Source organism: Thermobia domestica, chromosome 5, assembly GCF_964235325.1.
Source record: "Thermobia domestica chromosome 5, izTheDome1.hap1.1, whole genome shotgun sequence".
Classification (NCBI taxonomy): Eukaryota; Metazoa; Arthropoda; class Insecta; order Zygentoma; family Lepismatidae; genus Thermobia; species Thermobia domestica.
In genome coordinates this window covers 159,529,430-159,550,363 of record NC_137458.1, presented here as the reverse complement: position 1 = coordinate 159,550,363, position 20,934 = coordinate 159,529,430, and the positions used below count along the sequence as shown (strand labels likewise).

Here is a 20,934-nt window from a genome sequence, read left to right as displayed (position 1 = left end):
CAGTGGTTCTCAACCTAATTCACAACTTGACCCGTTCGTGTGAGTGCAAGCCCAAGTGACCGCGAGCGATTGGAGAGCAGTTGAGGGAAGCGGTCGGAAGCGCGAGCCCGAGTGAGCGGGAGCCCAGTTGAAAGAAGTGAGCTCGAGCGCGAGTGAGCCTAGTGCAAAACGTTCATCTATGGTTTTTATCCATGGGATGTTTTGCTCATGCGGTATTTGCATGCGCTGTTTTTGTCCTTGCGCGGTTTTTGTTCATGCGCTGTTATTGTCCAAACGGTATTTGCATGCGCTGTTTTTATCCTTGCGCGGTTTTTGTCCATGCGCTTTTTTGTCCTTGCGCTGTTTTGACCGGGAGAGGATTCGATGATCGCTGGCAGAAACTAGGCTCACTTTGTCAGATGGTTGTTGTGCAGTGAAGGAACCCGGGAGTATTCGAGACAGTGCTTTGGTGTTTTGTTCTCTCTTTCTGTGTATCCTAGATAAATAGATAAGAATAGAGATCCCTGTCGGTGAATCCACGAAGTAAGAAACGAGAGTCTACAGCAATCACCGCTCGCAGCGGCCGGGGCCCCATGTGCTGTGTGAAGGCGGAGTGCGTTTTCCCAGCATCGGACACGGAAAGCGAGGATGACCCTGAGGAAGTTGGGTCCAGTGTGGGTCGTCGTCTCCGCCCTTCTGAACATGTCCCCATGGAGGTCCTGCGAGTGAGCCACTGGTCTGCAGGGGTCATAGATCATCATCTTCCTCGATTGGTTCCCGGACGAAGGTCCTTTTCTTCTTGTTTATTCGCAGACCTTCGCAGCAGCTCGTTTGGGTGCGAAATACGGGTGAGTATTGGAATGTACTATGATTTAATATATGTTGGTCAGCATAATAAACGTCGCCTTAAAGAATGTCTTTCTAATGAAGGTCTTCAATAATAATAATAATAATAAAAGTTGTTACATACGAAACTATTCCTTGCGTTACCATACAGTCGTTCGTTTTTCTTTCTTCTCTCTCTTTCTATTTTTCTTATTTCCTTTTCTATTCCTTTCTAATACATGTGTATGTACGTATATACACCCTCCATTCCAAAAGAAACCGAACTTTTGAAAACAAATAGTACCACTAGTGCCATCTGTTGTAATATTTTACCGGTAGATGGCGTAGTCTTTCATTGACAACTGGTATAAATGTCATGACATTTGGATGCACGGCAACAAAGTTATTGCGTTTCAACTGTCAGTGTGTTGTGTACATCGGTCGGAAAATGAGTTTCAAACAACGAGCTGCAATTGAGTTTTGTGTTAAACTGGGTAAAACTTTTAGTGAAACTCACCAAATGCTACAAAATGCATATGGTGATGAGTGTCTATCCCGTACGCAAGTTTACGAGTGGTTCAGGCGATTCAAATCGGGTAGAGAGACGCTGGATGATGACGAAAGATCAGGCCTTCCCAGAACCGGATTATCGGAAGAAAACATCGAAAAAGTGCGTGAATTCATCAAACATAACAAAAAATCGTCGGTGAAAGTTATTGAAATGGAATTAGGCATTCCTCAAACAACCGCATACCGCATTTTGACCGAAGTTTTGGGCCTTAAGAAGGTTAATTCGCGGTTTGTACCACACAAACTCACCGAAGACCAAAAAGTTGATCGAATTCCGCATTGCAAAGACATCGTTAAAAGTGCTCGGCAGGATCGAAACTTCTTGAAATCGATTGTAACTGGTGACGAGACGTGGTGTTTTGAATATGAGCCCGAAACAAAGCGACAAAGTGCTGAATGGAGAGGGCCGGATGAAGGAACACCCAAAAAAAAAGTCGCTTGGTGAAGTCAAAAGTTAAGGTGATGCTGATTTGTTTTTACGATTCAAAAGGAATTATCCACAAAGAATTTGTTCAGCCCGGCCAGACAATCACTGGAGAGTTTTACTTGGGCGTCATGAAGCGTTTGCTGGCAAGAATTCGTCGTATTCGGCTCGAATATCGCGAAATCGGCAGTTGGACTCTTTTGAACGATAATGCACCATCACATCGTTCGCGACTTGTAACTGAATTTTTGGTCAAAAATCACATTATTCGGTTGCATCATCCGCCCTATTCACCAGATCTCGCTCCGTGCGATTTCTATCTGTTCCCGAAACTGCATTTGGCGATGAAAGGAAAGTGGCACGCATCGATTGATGCCATTGAGAAGGCGACGACCGCCGTCCTAAAGACCATTCCAATAAAGGACATGGAGAAGTCGTTTGACAACTTGTTGGAGCGTGCAAATATGTGTATCGATGCAGAAGGGGAATACATTGATTAATAAAAATGATTTGTTCCAAAATGTACATTGCTTTTTTTGTTTTTTTAAAACCTTCGGTATCTTTTGGAATGGAGGGTGTATTATACACAATCACATAAGTATGTGCATCTTTTTATCTATAGTGTCAATCAAAGAAATGTATTTTATATGTTATATATAATGAAGATTGATTTCTTTGTTTCTCTCTGCTTCTATAGTTTAACATGTCTTCAGCATTGTCGCTTGTTTATTTTAGTGCTTATTTTATATGTAATAAGTTTCATTTTCACTTTTCATGTTTTATTTTCTTTGTATTGTTCTGTATGTCTGTAACTCTTTAACGTTGCCTAAGTGTGTATATCCTTTTTATTCTTGTTGTAAAAAAAACTATTATGAGATCCGATTGTAAAAGAAAAATGTAAATGGTTGAGTGGACGAAAAGGTTATGCCTTAACTCCGCCATTTTAAATGAAAAATAAATAAATAATCAATTTATCCATGCTAAATAAGATAATAAGCGTTTTAAATTGCACTTGTTCTTTTTTAGTTTAGCGTCCTACGATTATCCACGTAAGCTAAGGAAGACAGTGATGAGATAAGAGATAGTGGTGGAATAAAATGTGGGAAAAAACGGGAAAACGCACGCCCATGGCTTTCGTTCACCACAAAGCCCACTTGATAAGAGCTGGGATTGAACCAGGGACCCCACAGGCTAGAGGTGAGCTCTGTATCATTGAACCACCGCGATCCCTGCCTCTGTTTGTGTGGAATCATCATTCCACTTCCATTAACAAGAAATGGTTTGGTTCGATTCCCGTTGGGGGCAGTCGGTCGAAAAAGTATCAAAAGCTTTTTCAGGCCAGCCGTCCTGAATGAAGTTTTCCTGGGTTTTCCTCATTCGCACCAAGCAGTTGTCGGGGTGGTACCTAACATATAAGTCCCAAGCCGCTTCCTTCCTTCCCCAATCCCTTCTTCCCTCCCTTTACCCGGATAGTGTGCTCGCCGAGGAACGTCATCCCTCATACTTGACGGGCTACGATGGCCATAGATGCCAGAAATCTAAATCCTAAAAGGTTTGATGCATTTGAATAGTGACCCGAAATTGAACAACGAATTGGAATTCGTTTGTTCAAGTTCAGCATTACTTTTCAGCTCTGAGACTATATGAAACGTGGACCTACAGTTTAACGTAGAATCCATACCAGTGCAATATGTTAAAATTTTATTGCTCTCATCGGGAATCGTACCCGGGACCTTGGCCACAAAACCAGGGGGAGAATTCGTATTGTAATACTTACGAGTACATTAATTTGCAGCAAGAATTAATGACTTAAGAGTACTTCTTTTGATGTAAGGCATCATCAAAATCATTCTTCTATTTTTTGTTCCTTACTTGCTGCTTACAGAAAGGTTTCCATGGTCTTCAGTAGTGGCGTCGACAGCAGTTTCTCATTCCCAGCGTTGTACCGAACTTTAGAGCCTCTCTCAAGTTACAAAACTTTATTCCTATAAGCTTTATTTTTTTTTTTAAGTTTTGCTAGGGGAATCGGTTTATCCGCCAGTGCTCTTCAGCTAACGTTATCGACTTGACGTGGTAATTTTCCGTTTTAATACCATGAATCATATGTCGCTTCTTCTGCCTCTCCCTGTTTTCCCTTCCACACGTAGTTTCTATCTCATCCATTAAAATACAGAATTTTCCCAAATAATAAATATCCCAACGAGTTTATCTTCCGTATTACCCAAGTTTCTGGCTTATAAACTACGTAGAATATTGAACATAACACACTATATGAATCTTTTTCTTAACACTTTATTCATATACAAAGAGCCACGAATTGTATGGTGCTGGTGGAAGGAGAAAGATAGAGGGAAAGGAAAGTTCCACAATTATTGGGTAATACTATTAATGAGTTCTACAATAATAAATGGTGTTAAAGCGTAGTACCGACATCTGTTAAGCGAAAAACCGTACTTTAATATAATTTTAACTGAAAACAATTGACAATGCCGACATCTGTTGGGCGAAAAACCATACTACAACATAATTAAATTTCACAATTGTCAATGCCAGTATCCTGATACAGGATGTCAAAGAGTGTATACATTTTTCTGATAGACTCTGTACAAATGAAAAACATAAAACTTTATGTAGGCCCTATATCGATTGAGAATCTTGCACTCTCCCCAAACAAAACTCCAAATTACACTCCTAGACAGAGGTGACCACTACTTTGACCTAACCGCACGCTCACAAATTCATTTCGACCTCACGCTCACAAACTCATTTCGACCTCACGCTCACCTCACCGGTCTGACCTCACTCTCACTCAACCTCACGCTCAGCTCACCAGTCTGACATCACGCTCACATCACCAGCTTGACCTTACGCTCACTCAACCTCACGCTCACATCACAAGTCTGACCTCACGCTCACTCAACCTCACTCTCATCTCACTAGTCTGACCTCACACTCACTCAACCTCACTCTCACCTCACTAGTCTGACCTCACACTCACTCAACCTGACGCTCACTTCGTGAGGTTGAAGTCGAGTGAGCGTGAGTTCCGAACTCGTGAGCGCCGATTTCGTGAGTTTGGGCACAGCTCTTCCCGCTAGCCTATTGGCTAGCACACGCACCTTTAGTGCACAGGGTTGTGGTAGGACTTGCGATATTTCGATGTATCGATCGATAGTTTGAAATGTCGGAATTTTTTTATGTCGATTTTCCGATAGTTTTCGGTATTTGTGTAGTTTTCGATGTTTTCTTGTTTTCAGTATCAAGGTATACCGATACCACTTTCTCAACATAACGAAAACTTTTCGTATAACACGACCTAGACTTTCAATACTTCAACGTTCTCTGTTCCACAGGATTACTACCTAATACAACCAAATATGACAAACACACGTCGATTTATCAGGATCAAACAATTAGCCTATATGACTTTTGCTTCTCACGCGAACTACTAAGTGTAAGGGAGTTATTGAATTCCGTCTCCTGGGATCGATAGCTAAAACAATTATTTAGAAAAGTTCGTTAATGAAGATGATTTACCCATGGTAGAGGTAGAAATTAGCCATTTTCGGTTTAACATTGATTACTAGAGAGCAAAGAGAGTAACATATAGCGAGACATGGTTTCTTGCAATTGATCCAGCGTCCCAAGAAGACCTTTCATCTCCATCTTGAAGAATGTACTAAAATCGGAAGTGATATAAATTTACTACAACTTTCAGTCTCAGTATTGATCTACATAGATCAGAAACTATATATAAAAAAAGATGAGTTTTTTTAAAGAATCGATTTAGTTTTCTAAGAAAAGTACTCACATTCACTCTTAACCTTCTATTCAAACTGAAAATGGCAGAAATCAACCACGTACGGTTTTAACGTTGATCACTATAAAGTAAAAACTGTAATAGAGATAAGTTTTTTTTTTTTTTTTTTTTTGTAATTAAACATCCCAAAAATACCTTTAGTAACCATACTTATCTTTAGTGGCGAGCAAATGCAAAACCAAGACCAAGACCCACGTGGTCTTGGTCTTGCACCTCCAGTCTTGGTCTTGGTCTTGCACTGGAATCCTTGGTCTTGGTCTTGGTCTTGCTTGCAAGAGTCTTGCAAGTCTTGCTTTTAAGAAATCTTATGCTTTTCATAGGAAAATTTTACTCTGGATATAAGGAATAATGAATTCTACAATGCGCCAATAGTAACGGAAATACAATGTATGTTTCTAAATGTAATACAATTTTTTTTAAAAAAATTGGTGTCCTTTATTTTTAAAAAAATTGGTGTCCACGCTTTACTGCTTCTAAGATAAATCACAACGTTTCGTAATCTTCTTATATTTTTTTAACAGATCCAACACTCCGCTTGTTCCCAAACTGGGGAGGTTACCCCTGAGACGCATGAAAGGAAATCCAGACGGCAAGATTATTGAAATACCATTAATTGCAAAATTATTTTTACTCCCTAAAGCCGTCAAGTTGCTTTTTCCTTTTCTATCACGATTAGCTAATCTTTCTATTGAACAAACTTCTTTGGGTTGAACAGAAAACGAATTAGAAATAGTAGCAGTATGGAAAAAAAAGAATTTTAGATTTTGTTAAGAGCAGGAAGAGGAATAGGCATGGGCGCGACACCAAACGAGACGAGAACTGAAACAACTCTCGTCTCGTCTCGCAAAATCAAAAGCTGTCTCGCAAATTTTTGGAAGTCTCGTCTCGCGGTCTCGCAAATCAATACTGGAATAATGTAGTCTTCATTCGACCCTTTTAAAATAATGTATACTCAAAGTTTACATAGTTTTGCTTAATAGTTGCATTGTTACACAATGCTTATCCATTCATTCCGATTCACATTGCTTGATTTTACGCCCCACATTCTCGGTATTAAAAAAATGCCATTTTTCTGTATTCTCTGTCTATGCGAAGTATGAATGAAATCGGCATGTTACATTTGAGTAATCTTACTTGCAAGATAAAAGCTTTCAAATAACTTGGTAAGAACGGTAACTCAAATAGCCGTATTTATAGTAAACATGCAGCGTTAGTAATATATATTTCACAACTTAAATGCACTTTCATCTCAATACAATCCGTCTTTCGCAAACTGAGGAAAGGAATTAAATTCACGCAACAAACCAAGCTCATCTGAAATAATATTTCAAACTGTTTGCAATCTGAAACACTAGTTTTTTTCCTCAAAATCAAAACAAAACCATAAAAAAGTAGTGGAGTACCGACAGCATTTTTCTCTCCCTCCTTTTCTGACGAATGAAAGCTAAGCAAATATCAGTTCTGGTTTTGGTGAGAGGATCCGTCTTGCAGCCATAAATCCATTTATCCTAAATGTATGTTTACGGAAAGAAACGAGTCTAGGTCAAAACCCCCACAGCCAAAACCCCCACACTCAAGAAATGTCAAAACGCCCACACGATCGGTCATAACTCCCACACAAATGGATAAATCCCCCAAACGCACGAACGGTCAAGACCCCCACAGCCAAAACCCCCACACTCAAGAAATGTCAAAACGCCCACACGATCGGTCATAACTCCCACACAAATGGACAAATCTCCCAAACGCACGAACGGTCAAAATCCCCACAGCCAAAACCCCCACACTCAAGAAATGTCAAAACGCCTACAAAATCGATCAAAACTCCCACACAAATTTACAAAACTCCCACACATAGCAACGGTCACAATTCCCACATAAATGGACAAAACCCCCACACAATCGGACAAATCACCCACACTCTGAAATGATCGTGATTGCTCGTCTTTGTTGCGGCTCTTTACGACGCCCACTTTAGTGTTTCTGTCATTACAAAAAAGTGCAAGAAGAATAGTTGCAACATCAGTTTAAGTGGAATAAAAAATGTTATTAAAAAGTACAATGGCAACACACAACCAGGATCATTTCAGAGTGTGGGAGATTTGTCCGATTGTGTGGGGGTTTTGTCCATTTGTGTGGGGGTTTTGTCCATTTATGTGGGGATTGTGACCGTTGCTATGTGTGGCTGTTTTGTCCATTTGTGTGGGTGTTATGACCGTTGGAGGTTATGACCGATTACCAGTGTGGGGGTTTTGGCTGTGGGGGTTTTGACCGTTCGTGTATTTGGGAGATTTGTCCATATGTGTGGGGGTTATGACCGATCGTGTGGGCGTTTTGACATTTCTTGAGTGTGGGGGTTTTGGCTGTGGGGGTTATGACCATTTGTGTGTTTGGGAGATTTGTCCATTTGTGTGGGGGTTATGACCGTTTGTGTGGGCGTTTTGACATTTCTTGAGTGTGGGTGTTTTGGCTGTGGGGGTTTTGACCGGTTCCCAAAGAAACAACTGCTTTATTTTGACTAAAAAATTTTCCTTCTTAAACAAGCCAATAGGCCCTTTTTCTGCCTTCATAAAACAAGTTACCGTAAGAAAACAATTTGGTGGGCAGGGGGAACAAATCTGTTCTAAACACAGAGGCTTTACATCATATTGGAACTAAACACGTGTCTTTTCCCCTCATATATATATATATATATATATATATATATATATATATATATATATATATATATATATATATATATATATATATATATATATATATATATATATATATATATAATGCATTGATAATAGGAAGAAGAAAGTCAGAGTGTCAGAGACAGAGAGAAACAGAGAGAGAGGGTGAAGATATGGTATCCTCTGACCGACGCCTCGAATTTCTGCACTGAAGGAAAAATCAAAGCGAGCCGTATATTTTTGAACTAGGATATTTTTACCGAGGGTGCAATAACAGAAGACCGGAAACCGCAGCCGCGAATATGCAATGTTACCTAAGTTCATTGTTTCCGTCTACAAAATTTTCCGAAAAGACAGCTTCCAAATATGTCCTCAATAAAGAAATAAAAAAAAATGTATTGTACTGGTGTTTGCTATCTTGCTTTTATGATTTGTCAAGATGTTGTCTCATCACCAGGAGGAGGGTGGATACACAAGTCAAAACGTGTCGGTTTTTCCCCCTATTTGCCTCCCCCTCCTCAAGAACTTTATGACCAAAGATCTTGGCTCACGACCCCAAAGAGAAAATAAAGAAAACAGTGTAGATAATGGAAGAATCTATTTTATTGCATTTTGGGAAAGTAGTGACAAAGAAAAACTAACACAATCTTTATTTCTGGAATCTTTTGTCTTGAGGAAATCTCCTAAAATAACTAGATTTTGATTAACGTTGTTAACTTAAACCTATCATGAAATCAGTAATTGTGACAACCTGACCAAACCATTTCAAGAAACAAGAACACCTAACTAAGCAACTATCAGTGTTGCCGAAAAGTCACAACACTTACCCCGTTAACCCCAATTTTTTGTCCTAAATTTTTTCGTATTCTTTTGTCGTGGGGTCTCACAGACCCCAATATCGTAGACTGTATCTATATTGAAAATTACCAATAACAATTTAATATTGCAATTTATAATGAATATTTTAGACTGTATTTATGTTGAAAATGACTACTAACAATTTACTGTTACAATTTACAATCACAACTAACTTAACCTAACCTAATATCGTAGATTATATCTATATTGAAACTCACGACTAACAGTTTACTGTTAACATTTACTATGACCACTAACCTAACCTAACCTAACAATTTATTATTTTGCTTAATATTTATTTAAGAACCAAATCCTCTTCTATTTTACAATTTAATCTTTATTAATGCTCAAAATACAATTTCACATTTTGTACATTTCAATCTATTTCTCATTATTACAAGAAAACTAAGTTTTCACGTTTATTTACATGTTGCAACAAATAACTGCTTGGTGCTCTGCACAAAAATGTTTGTTGCATTTTTCACAAACTAGTCTACTTTTTCTGTCCTTCTTGAATCGGCAGTAGTCACTAGCCTTGCTTCGAGATTTGTGCATTGTACTATTTCGTCAAGAATAGCATCACTGAAAAATAATTTGAATCCTTCCCATGGCGTAGCAACGTGTACATTCCTTTTTACACCAATCGAAGATGAAATTATGTTATGTCTTCTAGTTTGAGTAGGTGGCGGCGGCTCGGGATTCCAGTACATTCCGTTTTTCGAAACTTGCTGAGGATCAGCTCAGTTGTTCACAACAATATTTTCACTTCCTGATTCTTGATCACTCACGTTTGATTCACCCACTTCATCTTCACTTTCACTAGCTTCATCAATACCAGCTGGAGGATCGTCATAGTCGTTTTCTGGCAGCAACACAAAATTTTCGTCTTCAGAATCAGTTTTATCTTCGCTGAAATTTGCTTCAATTTCTTCCTCACTATCTTCAAACAGTACGGAGCTAATATTATATAACAGTTCCAGGTCTCTTAGGTTCAAACATAATAAAGAAGAAGAAATAATTTCATTCGAAAACCTAATTGATTGGAAAATTAATTAAGACATTCACTACACTACAATGATTGCTTACAAGGAGAGACGAAAACAGGGGTCACATTAGGAAGTTAAGAAATTCTTAACTTTTTTTCTCAGATTGGAAGAAATTGCGATCAACTAAGGTAAGTTATACACGACCAAACTTTCTATTTACTTTGCATGCATCAAATTCTGGATGCGCGTATTCCTAATTCGATCAAATAACTTGACCAGTGGATGCAAGGAATATTCATTTGTAGATAACACAGTCCCATCTTCTAGATTATCAATGATAAATTTGCGAGTCACACAAAGTTACGTCACTCCGCAATTTTCCAGTGATAATGTAGAGGGTAGGACTGTGCTACCTACAAATGAATATACCTTGGATTTACCGGTGAAGATATCTTACTTGCCTAATTGAGGTACGGCCACTTGGTCGATTTTGTGGTAAACTAACACAAATAAATATGCTGACAGAAGACAAACGTTCTCCCATCAGCCTTATTTGGAAACATTCTGTGATTATTAGAGTAAAAGAAAAGTTAAAATCACAAATTTATAAATTGTCTTTTCCTAGTACTTTCCCCCTTGCAACAGACAGTCCCTTAGCACCATCAACCAGTGACGGATCTAGGGGGTAAAATTGGGGGGGAACCAGATTCCAGTCTATGATAGGTGTATGATGAGTTTACGCAAACCATTTTAATTAGAAAAACATATATAAATAGTAGCTTCAATTGTTTTTGACGTTCAAAAATTTGAAGAGGCCTGGGCCATCCAGCCCCGGCTAGATCCGCCACTGCCATCAACAAACAAGTACGAACTATTTTGAAATCATTTTACATTAGGTTAATTGTCAGAAAGTCTCAGTAATATATTTTAAAATTTCTTCATAACTATTAGCAAACTGACTCCCAGTTGGGGTCATACAGTCCCCACGACAGAAAAAGCAGGGTTGTTTACAAATAAGTCAGATAATTATGCCTTAGGCGAAAGAAAATTTGTTATAGTCATAAAATATACTGTAAAATTGAATTTCTGAAGATGACAGAAACGTACTGTGCTTTAACTATCAAAATAAGGAAATAATCGAGCCGTATGATTCCTTGGGGTCTGTGAGACCCCACGACATAAAACTGGGGTTAACTAGATACTTTGAAACTACCAAAATAACAGTAAAACATAAAAAATCAATACAAATTTCATAATACAAAGGAAAATTGTATTTTTTTATTTCCACTAGTCGACATAATTTATAGTAAATGTTCAAATAAATCCTAGCCCAAAAGTTTAGAAATAAATTATTAGTTACTGACTTGCCTTCGTCTGCGATTGTCTCTACGATTTCAGGTGATGATGTTGTGTGGAAGGGATGTTTCGATGGGAAGCATGCTCTTCTAAGGTATTAATTTTGTAGAACATTAACATCTTTGGGGAGTTCATAATTATGATAGCATTGTTCCTTACTGCAAAGTACAGCACGAACGCACAATATTGATTTATCTTTTCTGGACCCATTCTCTTCGAGGGTTGGGGACGAGCAAGTTCAAACAAGTTTTCTTTAAATTTGGCTTCACTCGAAATAAAAATATTTTATATCCACTCGAGAACTCGGTTCAAAAAATCTCCAATTCGACTCGATATTTGCTCTAGTTTCGAGTAGTGTCGGGTCCAAACGAGTTTAATTCTATAGTATTAGTAGTTTTTATATTAATTAGTGATGCTCACGACATGCGACAAGAGAAAAATTAGTCTATCTTGAGATGTCGTTAATGTATTATCTCGAAACAAATGTGAACCGTTTCTTGAATATCACCAGTCCTGGTCACGAGGCGAGACAGATTGATTTTGTCTCGCCCAGTCTCTATCTCTCGCCTCAAAAACAAGATTAAACAAAACAAAATACGGAAATTTAGCTGTTTGTTTAGGCAAATGGTAAACATTTTCACTTTCGGTATGACCAGGCCTGAATTCAATTCATTTTTGGTGTTTATTTAGCGTGGTAATGGCAGGAGGAGTTATATAAAGAATAAACACACGAAATCAGTGGACAATTTACTGAAGATATTTTCAGCAAAACAATTGTTGTTGTTCTCCTTCTTTTGCAAAAGCTTCATCCTCAACCATATAAGTGTCTACACGTCCAGCCGAATCTTTATCGAATTCATCGTCTGAACCGTCTGAATTCTTGTCAGCTTGTCAGAATTTTTCTCGAAACTGTTTTCGTATTAAAAACATGGATGATAAGTTCCGAAGGCTTTTGGCAAAAATAGATCCTTTCATTTCTTCTTTGGGCAAATCATTTCATAAGAAAATCAAGAATTTGTCATCTGAAGCTGTAAACCTTTTAATTATTTCCAACATGGAAGCTGACAAAAATTTAGACGACTCAAACGAAGGTGATGAAGGGAATAACTTCCATGGAGATTCGGCTGAACATGTAGACAATACCTATAGAGTTATTGCATGTGGAAACGACAAACTATGCCAAAATCTTCGCGCGGTCGCATTCGAGATTTGAGTGTTTGTCTGAACACTTATCAATATGTGATAGGAAGGAAAATGGAATGGTTTGTAATGCACGCCATTCATGTTGAAGATACGGCCATAGTTGAATCTTAAGTTATGTTCATTTTCTTGGAGCTCTATCGAAAATGAAATAAATAAATAAATAAATAAATTCAAAATTGCACTATAGATATGTGGACAGTCCTTTTTTTTTTTACCACGTAGTAGTGACGCAAATACTCATATTGGGTTACGAAATATTTGGATCTTTTTAGTCCAAGTCGATGAATTAAACCAAAATTATATTTTCGAAAGAAATATTGAAAAATTTGCTGTGTCAAAGGGAACGTAATTTTGAGAGAATAAAAAGTATCATCTGTACTTTCTATAGAAAAAAATCATCTTTTGTGTTTCTAATTCCTATTAGTGCTAGTGGTATAAAGTATATAGTGCATAGAGAACGGATGCTGAGCTATTTCCCCTCTAACTTCTGATCGGAAATTAGGAAAACGCTCAAATTTGTGTTTCTGAGCCTCACTAAAGTATCTGTTTTCATGTTGTCACTTTATATTGTTGTTGTTGCTCCAAAATTCAAAAAAGAAGAAGAAGAAAGAAAGAAAGAAAGAAAGAGAGAAAGAAAGAAAGAGAGAAAGAAAGAAAACAAAGCAATACATATCAATCTCCAAAACAGATGTGACCATTACAGCCTTTTGAAGCTCCAACGCTACACCAAGATTGTTGTGTTGTCTGCATTCCAGGGTCTGAAACCGCTACAAACAAAATCAAATTTTGCAAGCAATTACAAACAATCGTGAACTGAGTCTACTAAAAGGAGTGAAAACAGAAAAACACGACTCTCGTTTGTGATTGCATTCCTTTTTACACCCGGACTTTGTTTACAAGAATGTTTTTGTGGAATTTTACAGCTGCTAAGGAACATGAAGCAGCAAGGAACGTGCAGCCACGTAAACATATGCCGGGACAGAAGTAAGTCGAAATACAAATTGAAATTTTCACCACTTGTGGAGGAAGCATATTTCTTGCTGGAGTCAAAATATTGTTAGTTTTCCACTGTGCCTTTTTGTTCTACACGGTTTAAAACTTTATATATATTTCTGGTTATTATCATTCACATAATCGACCGTCTTGCTTGATTTTTCGCTTTCAGGTGGAATGACACTATATGGTTGAGGACTAAGCTTTCGAAAAATAAGGGGGAGAAGAACAATTGTTTAACTGAAAAATTAAAATGACTTCATTAAGTTATATTTTAATTAATAAATGACTGGTAGATTGACTCTGTCCTAGCTATTGAAGTAGACAAAGTATCTTTCCTTTTCGAATCTCAAACTTTTTCAGACGCAGTCCGCTATATGGATCCCCCATTTTGAATTTTTAAATTTTAATGTCAAATTAGTAAGTTTGTAATCAACAAAGTCAAATGCACTAATGTACCAAGTTCAGTTCGCCAATTTTACTTTTTCCAAATTTGGTCCTCCATTTTTTTATTTGATGTCAAATTGATAATTAACAATATCAAAAGCCTCATTATAGCAATTTTTTGTCCATTTTTACTGATTTTGAATTATGACCACGTTTCAAGCATTTGATCCATAGTTTGTAGATCTCTGTGCGTCGCCCTTTTGGACCGTCGCTCTCCTGGCTGTCGCTTTCTTTGTGCGTCGCCTTTTGACCCGTCGATCTCTTGGCTAACGCTCTCCTGGTCGTCGCTCTTTTGCCATCACTCTCTTTGCTGGCGCTCTACTGTCGGTACACCCATGTTTATTACAAAACTCGATCCTGACGTTATTAACTATCTTCTCTTCAATATGTATGATGGTACTTTCAAAAGAATACCATATCAATATCACAAATGTAAACTATGCGAGACTTGCTGAAGTCTCGTCTCGCAAAAGATATCAGGTCTCGTCTCGCAAAATATTATAAGTCTCGTCTCATTTGCGAGACGAGACGAGACGAGACTTCTCGCGTTCTCGCGTCTCGCGCCCATGCCTAAAGAGGAACTGGTTAAGGTGTTGGCTGAGGAGTAACTGTATTATGAGGAACGTGCTAGAGGGTAGAACAGAGAGAGAGGAAGGAAAGATGGTGGAAGGAAAGAGAGGGAGGGAAAGAAGGAGACGTTAGAGGAAGATATTAAAACTGTAAATTGCTACGTTAAGACGAAAGGACTGGCTAAGGACTACCGAAGCTTCTCGGTTGCAGCAAGTGATCTGCCAATAATGGCAGAATAGCTATGATGATGATGATATGTTTAGCAATGTTGGCAAAAAAAGAGAGAGAAATTAAAATAATAATTATTATGATCAATCCTCGTAAGATTTTAGAATAATTTGAGTGAAAACTGAAAATGACTCAACTGTCTATGTCTTTCGTGTGAACTCAATTTATATAAATACTTTTGACCTATAGTAGAAATACAGAATAACGGTGTCGAACTCCATGTTATTGAAATAACTACAGTATACAAAATCACTCTCGTTTGTGAATATGCATTATTTATTGTTGTATAATGTTATATCGCTCAATCCTAGATGTGCTGTATACCTAAGGAGGCTAGAAGTTACCTTGATAAACGATTATTCAACGTATAAACATCCGCCATGAAATCAAACTTGCGGTCACATGCACTAAGTTTTTGTCAAAGTCATGACAATGTTATTTCAAGTTTCACTTTATGAGTACACATTAAAAATTTCCAACGGACGCTTCAGCCTCGGAGCTAAGGCCATACCCACGCTGTCAGCATCTATGGTGTACGGAATTACCGATGTTCAATACTACATTTCTCTTTAGTTTTGGAAGAAGAACACCACTAAATGCTTTAAAATGAAATGAAATGTCTAGTTTAACATCCCGCGCTTATGCACCAATCCTAAGAGAGACGGTGATGATGAGAAATGACTGAAATGGTGGAATGAAAAAAGGAGGAGGAAAAGAAAAAAAACAGAAAATCCACTCATACGGTGTTTCTCCACCAAAAATTTCACATTGCGCAAGATGACACCTGTTTGGCTTGAAAACGAGTAATAACTACAGAAAACGCGAACAACCATATATTCAGAAAACGACATACTGTAGCTATATGCTACAGAGGCAGATCGACTCACACGGATTGCATAAACTACTGGGAACATATTCTCTCCAGCGGCATTTTTACTGAAGCCAAGAAATTCAAGTGAAAGATATGGTGATTTTCCCCCTTTCTTTCCACATTCTATAAAAAAATCCAAGTAGTACCGGTACTTCTACAATACTCTTGCGCAAGAGTCTTGGTCGTGGTCTTGGTCTTGCAGGTATGGTCTTGGTCTTGGTCTTGGAATTGCATGGGGATTCCTGGTCTTGGTCTTGCATGCAAGACCCTTGCATACACTGCAAGCTCAAGACTCTTCCGCTCACCACTACTCCCATTTAGCTCCACTACAAATATTTTGAAGTGCAGTTCATACTTTCGTCTGTCTGGGATTTGCAGGTGGATTGAGGGCAATTTCCTCCTCACTTGCTGTTTTCACTTCCTGCATATTCAAAAATCGAGGGAGAGAAGAAGAAAATACGTTCTTACAGTTAGGTCTCAAATTTCTTGGATAAGCGTTTGTTATTTGCATCTCCCACTTTAAAGTAATTACAATACTGTAATTAATGTATCACTTTATAATTAGAAAAGTTAATGCTCAGAAGGAACTTCAGTTGAATCAACGCAAGATATTTAATATTGCATTCTATGCAGTAGCATATTTAAGGGGTTTGCTTCGAGCTTAAGCACCCACCGAAATTTTATCGCAACTTTTTATTGTTTTATATATATTACAGAATTTACACATTTCCAGGAAGAAAGTCAGCAAAGTTCCTCCCGAAACAAGCAAAGTCCACCGAAACAAAATCGTAAATACCCCACTGATTCTATGAAATGGAAAACTCAACTAAAATTACACACAAATATAATTATTTTATCTTGTGCGGTAGCGTTTGGTAAATGTATACACATGTTTAATGTATCAGACATATTCTACAAGTTATTATGGACCAGGCCCCATGTAGAGGGAGAAAACAGCTACTCTGAATAACTTCTGAGAGTATATATACCAAAATTAATTAAGTTATCACTAATAGAAATGCATAATTCTGTACAGAAACTTCTCACTCAGTATTTAGGAAATCATTTTATAACATATTAGCGTTGAAAGATGCCTTCAACGCTAAAACTAAACTCCCAGAGGCGAGCCTTCGCACCTCCCCAACAATGCGTGCAATCCCCAGCGATAGTAGCTTCGGTTCCTGAGTAGCATAGCCCGTAAACCTGTCTAGCGATCTGGTGAGGCTCAGACGGAAGAGACTCTTAGTGTTTCCAACCTACTGTTTTGTTACTGAAAAAACCGAAATGTTGAAGTATTGACTTCATTTTATAAGAAACCATAGATAAAGGAAATATACGGTAGAAAACAGCGTAGGCCCGGCCTCAGAGCCCCATAGTACGCTTCGCCACTGATTTTCACATTCCTATAATTTTATATTTCAATGTTTAATAATAAAATATTGCTAGAAATTTCAGTTTAATTCAAATTTATGTTAACTGTTTTCTTAGTACAATCATTGTTTTATTTCTATGGTAATAAAAGTTCCAAATTTCACTTAGTCTCAAACTGTTTTCCTATATTCAATGTTATCGTGTAGTTTCATTTATATTGCTTATAATGGATTGGTAGTTATTGTATCGCAATACTATAAAGGTAAACGGTAACAACTGTCTCTAGTTTATATACTGTATTCATGTTGCTTACTTACTAAATTATACTGGGCTTGACATAGGATAGAACACCGTACTTGTGGATTTTATATAAATAATGGCCAATTTATTTACAGTTAATAGTAAGTGTTAATGGAAGTATGCTTCATGTGGGTTAAATAATGCACAGTGTTCAAGTTTCTTAGTTGCTGAATTATATGATTTTGTTTGACATGGAAGAAATATTTGTGGATTTTATGTAAGTAATTACAACCAGGTTTACATTTATACAACCTTTCTTTTAAAAATAAACAGCAAAGCACGTTTATATTCAGCATTATCATTATCTATTTTCAAGTAATTAAATTGGAACAACGCAGCTTAATTTGCTATTAAATTGTCTTATTGATGTAAAATTACGTAAATATTAAATGCTCAATCTAAATATGGTTATGGTATTTTCCTATTTTAAGGTAAGAAAATTGAGGTTAAGTTCTGAGAAGGAAGAAAAATATATGGATCGAAACTAGTCTACCATACCATACTCTAGTTGTTCATGCATTCTAATTCTGGCCCGTTGTCCGGCCTATTGATCTTAAATTGAAACACTGCAGTTTTCAAGTTGAAATTAAATAATCAAAATAGTTTTAAATCTTTAAATTGTCTGAAAGTTATTAGAAAAAAAACTATTGGTGCTATGCAGCACATATGGCGGAGCGGCGAGTGTTAACTCTTAGGAATTAGCGTTAATTACAGATTGAAAATGTTCCTTTTATAATAAGGATTCTTTTGGAAGATCACCGTGAAGGGTATTTGCCGGTTGCCCAGCAGCCAGTCCATCATGGATGTTCCCTAATGACAAGTTTCTCAGAGACTGTTCCGGCAATTTTCTTCGTATTTCATAAATATGTATTTCATTAAGATCCTTATATCAGGGGTAAACGTGAGGGAAACGCGGGGGACGCCGTTCTCCGCTTCCAGACAATATCCGTGGCGTCCCCCACTTTCTAAAAAATTTAAATGAGCAAAGATAGGAACGGGGACAGCGTGACATCATGCGCCCGCCTACCTTTTCAGGTCCACTGGTAACTCTTTACTTTGGGCAAGGCAGTGATATTCTGTCACTGTTAATATTATTCACAGGTTGTCACTAATTCTTTGCTGTTCCTTATTCACATACATATTTTCTCACTAATGTCGTTGCCATTCCTGACACACATAGTATTGCCGAGCGGGCGTCAGCGGGTGAAGGCGGGTTAGAGCCCCGCAGGGCACTTTGTTTTCCGTCTTTCATTCTTGGGAACTGTAACTGTGGGAACCGGATCAGATGAATCTCTTATTGTCACTGCCTTGCTTAAAGTAAAAACTTGCCGGTCCGCTTTTACCCCTGTCCTATATGAATCATTTGTCATTCAAATTCACAAGAAATAAATTTCTTTTTTATGGAGTACTGTTAAGACCAAGTTTTTCGAAAACGTCTATTTTTATAATTTTGTTAATAATTCATAAACGTTTACGTAATAATTGCAGCATGACATGATTTAAGAATTGGCAACGAGAAAATTTATTGCGTGGCTTCTGTTTATTATTCATGTATACGTTAACGGAATTGTACACATAAATCTTAGTAAGTACAAGCGGAAAATCATATAAAATTCAGCACTTAAAGTATTATTTCCTTAACTACTATTAAAATTTCAGGATATATTTACCTTAATTATCATCTTACATGAGAAATTAAAAGCAAGTATGAATAGGAACACAATTCCGAAAAATTGTTTTACATAAAGGTTATGTACACAAAATTCTTCAACCGTTATACATGATTTGTAAACTTTCTTGTCTTCTTTGTTTCGTTCTTTCTTCATCACTATTATCAGTGTTTTTTAAGTGTTCGCCTCCGACTTAAATGTAGTCTTAGTAGGCTCCAAATGCTAAGTTCATAACTTGATCTCCATTGTATATTTCGACTTAAGTTACTATCTTCTTCAGTGGAAGGAATATTTCAAGCAATTTATTTGTATTTATTTTCAAAGTTGTTCTATACCCTTTTTTGTGGTTATATATATATAAATATATATATATATATGTATATATATGATATATTTTTGGGCAAGATTTCTTTTATAATATTCCTTCTTATATTTAACTAATTTATTGTTTTCTTTACTTTTCCCCTTTTGTAAATATTTATACCATTAAGAAGAATAAATTGTATCATGCTTCGAATTGCTTTCCAATTATAGGCTGCTATAATATATTTGTAATTATATGGTCCCATTCCGATATAATAATTTAATTTTTGAAGAAATGTAGATCTTTGGGTTTGTAAGTAAGTACATTCGAATAATAAATGATCTAGAGTGCCTATACCCTTATCACACCAACAGTTCTAATTTGGAATTTTCTAATTTGGAATTATTTAACTGGGGTAAGTGCTGTACCTAAAAGAATTCTATAATACATAATGATTTCTTTTCTTGACCATTGTTTTACAAATTCCCTGAGTTTATGAGAAAGGTGTTCGATGATTTCCCAATAAGTATTTTCAGGTAATAATTTATTACTTTGTTGCCAATGATTTACTATTGTTGAAAAATGTGTATCTATGATATAATGGTAACTTCTATAAGGAATTTTTATGTAATATGGATTTCCATTCCTACTTGCAGACTTTGCTGCATTGTCAATAAGATCCCCATATTTTAAGCCAATGTGGGAAGGCATAAAGTAAAACTGTACAATGTAATTCTTGTTTTCAAGTGTTTTGTAAAGATGTTTTATATTTAAGATTGTCCAAGTAACTTTTGCATTCCAGTCTGTATTTTGCAGTGTTTGAAGGACAGTAAGTGAATCAGTACATATACATGATACAAGTATTCTATGTTTTAAAAAATATAATAATGCCTGACGAATGGCGAAAGCTTCTGCTTTAAAAATTGATAAGGATGATGCTAATTTATATTTAAGAGTAAGGTTATTAGATGAGATGAATATTGCAGTGCCCACTGAAGAATCTGGGTATTTAGATGCATCTGTATAAATTAAAACAGTGTCTGAGCGTAATTTTTGAAGTTCATCTTCCCAAATATTTTTGAAGTTCTTCTTCCCAAAAGCAAGGAAGAAAGGGGGCCTTATGAATAAATGGTTGTATGTATTTAAGTCCAGTATATGCTATATAAATCCATTTTCTATTATTAAGATATGGTATCTTTTTATTCCTATTAAATAACTCTTCTATTTGTTGTAACTTATTAATTATTAATGAAGAGGTGCGGCCAAGTCTTGTTAAAATAAACCTTTCTGCCGCTCATTGTACTAATATCGTTAATGGAATTGAATTGGTTTCTTCTAAAAGTGCTTGTTTAAGGCAAAATCTTGGTTGTGAAAAAATGATTTTTTTGTAAATCATAAAATATGCTTTCTACTCGATTATAGAATTGTTTGAGATTGTTAGAATAAAATATTCCTCCATAAGTAAACTTAGCCACTACTGT

At 36.8% G+C, this 20,934-nt stretch overlaps 1 protein-coding gene across 4 annotated transcripts in view; it reads right to left on the bottom strand.

Annotated features, from left to right (window-relative positions):
- The window catches only part of LOC145686206 (uncharacterized), a 199,645-nt gene extending 180,330 nt beyond the window's left edge, over positions 1–19,315 (bottom strand). For 3 of the 4 annotated variants that reach the window (XM_081759253.1, XM_081759254.1, XM_081759256.1), the window contains exon 1: positions 19,150–19,313. The gene's annotated coding sequence lies outside the window, so the exon portion shown is untranslated. Of the gene's footprint in view, positions 1–19,149 lie in introns of all 4 variants that reach the window. The other variant, XM_081759255.1, reaches the window with a different exon arrangement.
- Between the last annotated feature and the right edge of the window lie 1,619 nt (positions 19,316–20,934).